The following is a 5726-nucleotide window of genomic DNA, read 5'->3' on the forward strand; positions in this document are numbered from 1 at the left end:
GTGTCAGCAACCGCCCAGCACTCCCGTACTGCATGCACACATGTGTCAGCAACCGCCCAGTACTCACGTACTGCATGCACACGTGTGTCAGCAACCGCCCAGCACTCCTGTACTGCATGCACACGTGTCAGCAACCGCCCAGCACTCCCGTACTGCATGCACACATGTGTCAGCAACCGCCCAGTACTCCCATACTGCATGCACACATGTGTCAGCAACCACCCAGTACTCACGTACTGCATGCACACGTGTCAGCAACCGCCCCAGCACTCGCGTACTGCATGCACACGTGTGTCAGCAACCGCCCAGCACTCCTGTACTGCATGCACACGTGTCAGCAACCGCCCCAGCACTCGCGTACTGCATGCACACGTGTGTCAGCAACCGCCCAGCACTCCTGTACTGCATGCACACGTGTCAGCAACCGCCCCAGCACTCGCGTACTGCATGCACACGTGTGTCAGCAACCGCCCAGCACTCCTGTACTGCATGCACACGTGTCAGCAACCACCTAGCACTCCTGTACTGCATGCACACGTGTATCAGCAACTGCCCCAGCACTCCCGTACTGCATGCACACGTGTCAGCAACCGCCCCTTCATATTTGCCTTTTCACACCTGTGAAGCCTGTGCTTGCTGGAGACAGGACGAGCAGGAGGAGAGACGAAGCACACCCATGCCCACTTCCCATAGCTTCTGCGCGATTTCTCCTCTCAGGGTTCTGCCCACACATGGCAAACGTGTCCAGCACCGCATCTAGACTCGGCTTCGTAGTGGCATGTGGGCCATAGCCTCGCCCTCTGTGCCCAGCTGGCACCGTTGACAGGACCATGCAGGCTGTGGCACTCAGCCCACTGGCCAGGACCCCAGGCTGGCACCACTGCTCCCGTTCAGGGGCTGGGACCAAAACCTGTCCCCATGCACCCTCCGCCCGTAGCATTGCAGCCGGGCCACACCTCTCAGCAGCAGAGCCTCCTGTTGTGGAGCCTTCCTTCCCGTGCCTTCCTAAGACTTCCCTAAAATTCAGACACAACACAAGGTCGACTGTGAGCCTGGCTCACGCCCCCACACGAGCTCACGCTCAGCCCCACAGCACTCCGTACCCTGGCCCCCATGCACTCTCTGCTCGCCGCGTCCGTGGGTCCCTTCCAGCTCCGGGCAGGCAGGCTCTGGCCTGCCTTGTTCTCTGCTGAGCCCAGGCACTTGGCTCATAGCCTGGAACGAACTTTCATTCTTGCTGTGGGGAGCATGCACTCCCCGGAGACAAACAGGGAGGAAGAGGAGAGAGCGTGAGAAATACTCGGTGGAGAGTGGCCCCACAACCCCTGCTCCCCTGGATACTGGGCACACACTCATGAGCTTGCCGAGGTTTTCAAGCCAGATTCGGGGTTTGCACTGCGCCGTCTGCCACGTGGGGTCCAGCCTTCTTAGCCACCACATCACTGGCCCGTGGCCTGGATCTTTTTAAGGGGCACGTCAATATCTGAGCCTGGAAGTGGGGAAAAGAAATCGGAAGTTAGGGATGGAATCGTCTGTGTGGCGCTGTTTCTAAACACGGCATTTTGGCAGAAAAGCGTGTGAGAAAAGTGCTTAGAATCTTTCACCATGAAGGAGTCGTGACCCTGAGGAGGGGGTGGCTACCCACCCAGAGTGGGTGAAGGTGCTGGTGAGGCTGGGAGAGGGGACCCTTGTGCCCGCTGAGGGGTGAGAGCGGGTGTGGCCCGGAGGACAGGACGGAGGCGCGGCGCCGGCGTGGTGCGTTGGAGCCATGGGCACAGGCCGGGTTCACGGTGGCAGGTGCAGAATGGGCCTGTGTGCCACGGCTGGGCCGGACTGGGAATCGGCATGAGCACGCAGCCTCCAAGGCCTCAGAACGCTGCCACTTGATGCCGTGTGGGTGGCCTGAAGACGTGATGTGCGGTGAGACAAGCCACCCTGTGGACAAATGCCATGCATTCCCACTCGAAGGACACTGCTGTCCCACTGCATGGTGGGGACAGGACTCGGAAGCAGGAGCTGCCCGGGCGGGTGGCCCTCAGAAGCCGCTCATGGACACGGGGATGCGTGTGAGCTAGAAGAGGCCCTGCGACAGGTAAAACGTTGGACAGCCTAGTACACATTTTCGTAAAACTGCAGAGCTTGGGGCCAGCAGGCGGTGTGGGAGATAGGGGGGCTGGATTCCCACACGGCCAACCGTGATCCGAGTCCCGGATCCCGTGGCCTGAAAATCAGGCCGAGTGTGTGCGTGCGTGCCCAAAATCCTGAGAGGAGAATGGAGCAGAAGGGATTGCAGTGTGGCACCCCCCGGGGCATGACTTCTCGCTTTCTCTATTTCTGTCTCTCTATGGCAAGTGCACACGCCGTGTGCCAAAAATCTAAAAAAAAAAATTGTTTTTAAGTCAAATGACACTTTTTTTTTAAAGAGATATTTTTGCTATAGGGCACATGTGCTTGCCAGAGAGACAGAGAGACAGAAAGCGAGAAATCACCGCCCAGGGGGGCTGGCCACACCGCAATCCCTTCTCCTCCAGTCTCCTCTCGGGATCTTGGGCACACACACAGCCCTGTGTGTTTTAAGTCACTAGGTCCGAATCCAAACTACACTGGGGTCCGGCGATACAACCGTCATGCCATGTGCTAGTCCCCAAAGTGACAAGTTGTATTTCTACCCATGCTTATTCTCCTACAAGTAAACACAGCCGGCAAGATATCGACTTCGGCCTCTGCCTCCAGCTTTGGCTCTCCGACCACACCCGCGGTCAGCAAGCACGCACGGAGGGGCGTGCTGCAGCGGCTGTGCGCCCCAGAGCCTCTCCCTCTCATCGCAGGGACACTGCTACTCCCATTTGTCAGTAAGGAAGGGCTGTGCAGGGGAGTGCCCTCCTCCCAGCGCCCGTTTCCCGGTGGGTGAGAGCTGTGAAACCCAGAGAGAGCAGCCGAACCACTAGTCCTCCCTCCTGGGAATAAAACCAAGGTGCCACTGGGGACAGATCTCCAGTGTCAAGAAGACATATCTAAAAAGGAAAGAAAGCTGAAAAGATAAATAAAATGGGTCTCCCTGTGGCCAGATTTCGTGGGGTCCTGCAGAGGGGACATGCCGGCCGCCAGGACGGAGCCTGGGTTTCCTAACACAGTCTCTCCTGCAACAGGACATGGACAGGGACCCGCTACAGCAGGCACGCTGGGGAGTGGCTGCATCGGACCCTCGTGAGAGCGCAGAGGAGGTTGCCCTGGGGTCCCGGGGCCGGGGCAGACGGTGAAGGCCAACTGTGTACATGTGGCTGGGGCAGGCCCAAGCTGCTCCCGCCTGTGAGGTTTGCGTTTAGGGAGCCCCTGTGTAAGTCCGGCAGTGCTCCCTTACATGGACGCCAGGCAGTCTCAGTGTGTGCTTAGGAGTGCATGTGCAGTCCCTCCCGGGAACACGCAGTGGGCGGTAACCTGGGCTGAGAGTCACAGCCGCAGAGCCCAGGGCTGGCCCTGCGGGCTAAGGGCCTTCCTGGTGCTAAGGGACAGTGAGCGTGGGGGGCCAACGAGGAGGCATGACCTTGTCAGGCCGAAGGGCAGAGCAAATACCTCGCACGCACCCCGTCTGTCGCAGGCGTGTACTCATCATGTCACTCTAAATAGTGTGTCTTGGGGCAGCCAGTGGCACGGTGGCTAAGGCGCTGGACTCTCACAGCCAATAGTGGTTCAAGCCCCAGACCCGACAGTTTGAGAATCCCGCCAGATGCACGCATGCCCAAACTCCTAAGACTGGAGGAGGGGGCTGCGGTGTGGCCATGCCCGGACGCTTTCTCACGCCCCCTCCTGTCTCTCCAGCAAGCGCGTGCATTCATGCAAACCCTAACGAGCCAGCACTGTCTTCCTGTGGACCCTGGTCCCCCCTGGAAATTCCACCTCATCGGTCTCCTCCCAGTTCTAGGCAGGACACCGGGAGCCAGAGGGGAATGGCCATCGTCCTGCGTCACATGGTGAGCCAGATTGCCAGTACACCAGACTCCACCTCCATTTCGATGCTAACGAGCAAGGCACGTGGGGAGGCGAGTGTCACCCCTCATCCTGTGACTCCCACTGCCTTGGCCAGAAATTTCACCGTCTTTGAGAGCATTTTCCAGATCAATTAGACTCCTGTCCTCCTCCGCACCACGCCCTTCTACCGCTGGGATGGTGGCTGTGGGCCCAGGCGTGGGGGGCCCGCGACTGGCGCATCTCTTTGGTAGCACAGAAGATGTGAAATTCCAGCCCAGGGCTCCCAGGGTTGGCAAGCCACGTGTGAAGTAGAATCGCAGCCTCACTGTGAACAGGAGGGGTTTCACGCGAGAGCGCACGCGGGCACTATGGGCCGTCTGCCAGCGAACAGCCGCGCCCTGTCAGCCCTCGACTCCTGCCCTCGGCTGGGTTTTCTGAGCCATGGCAGAGCACAGACATGCCCTTCCTGTTCTGTATGTGCAGACGCAGTCGGGCCGGGCAGGAGGGCCTCGCCTCCATGGTGCCCGGAAGGATGAGCGGCCCCAGTGACAAGCAAGCCTGCAGGCTGCGTCTCCATACCAGGCACCGTCCGAGGGCAATGTGGGGGCCATGTCTCCGTGCCTGGCCCCATCCGAGGGCACCGTGGGGGCCGTGTCTCCGTGCCTGGCGCCGTCTGAGGGTGCCGTGGGGGCCGCGTCTCCATGCTTGGCACTGTTTGAAGGCACTGCAGATATCCATTCACCCACGTAACCCACAGAACCAGGCCCCAGCGCTGGAGGGCTCTCCTCGCTGCGATTCCAAGGCAGAAGGTTGAGAAGTGCCAAAATGTGTTACAATATATTTTTTTCTCCCCAATTTGAAGACAGGAGGGTGAGTTGGCTTAATAGAGTTTAGAACTGTCATTGACAAAGTGAATTCAGCAACAGTCAGATCCAGGGAGAAAAGGTCGGCCGCTTACTCTTCTCTTGGCAGGAAGTTGGGAAGGTTGTCCCTGCAGAGGTTCATCACTTTCCAACGCTCTCCAGAGCAGTGGTGGGTCTGCGATGTGCCCGCTCTCCCAGCAGCCCGTGCCCGCCCCTGGAGGGCTCCACAGGGACCTGCTCGCCCCACCCATGCAGGGACCGAACCGCTGTCCTTGGCTTCTGCGGCCTGGAGGAGTGTACTCAGTAATTTGTTGCATTTATTTCCAAGTCAAAAACTGATCCCCACCTTGGAAACGGATAGATTCGGCTTTGATGATGAAAATTAGTAGTATAATGAAGCCCAAGAACAATTTTTTTCTTTTTTAAGGAATAGGAAATGAGGTGTTTAAAGAAAAAGTATTATGTGTGGAGCCAGTAGGTGGCATGGTGGTTAAGGCTCTGGGTCCCCATGGCCGACTGTGGTTCACATCCCAGACCTAGCAGCTTGGAATCGTGCTGGACACGTGTGCGTGTGTGCCTGAAATCTCAAGAGGAGAATGGTGGAGAAGGGAATGCGGCGTGGCCATCCCCTGGGGGTGACTTCTCACTTTCCCTCTCTCTCGCCTCTCTGGCAAGCCCATGTGTCTTATAGCAAAAACATTTAAGAGTCCTATGGGCCTTGTGTTTGGTCAACATGGAAACCCCACCACACTCCGACTGAAACTCCATGTCACCGATGGGGAGGTAAGCCACTTGCCGAAGGCGTGGTGCCAGGCGGCTCAGAGGACAGCATGCCCGCAGGACCCATCACCCCTTGCAGCCGTGCTGCAGCCTACTCGTTTTCATTTGAAAAAT

The 5726-nt window shown here is 58.4% G+C and overlaps 1 long non-coding RNA gene across 2 annotated transcripts in view; it reads right to left on the bottom strand.

The window, feature by feature from the left end:
- LOC106736398 (uncharacterized) overlaps window positions 1-5726 on the bottom strand; it is a 33439-nt gene that overhangs the window by 19841 nt on the left and 7872 nt on the right. The window contains exon 3 of one of the 2 annotated variants that reach the window (XR_003546785.1): window positions 1353-1489. This is a non-coding gene — a long non-coding RNA (uncharacterized LOC106736398). Of the gene's footprint in view, window positions 1-6; window positions 1490-5726 lie in introns of those variants that run through there. The other variant, XR_001371412.1, reaches the window with a different exon arrangement.

The sequence above is a fragment of the Tupaia chinensis genome, unplaced genomic scaffold (genome assembly GCF_000334495.1).
Source record: "Tupaia chinensis unplaced genomic scaffold, TupChi_1.0 Scaffold139733_1, whole genome shotgun sequence".
NCBI lineage: Eukaryota > Metazoa > Chordata > Mammalia > Scandentia > Tupaiidae > Tupaia > Tupaia belangeri.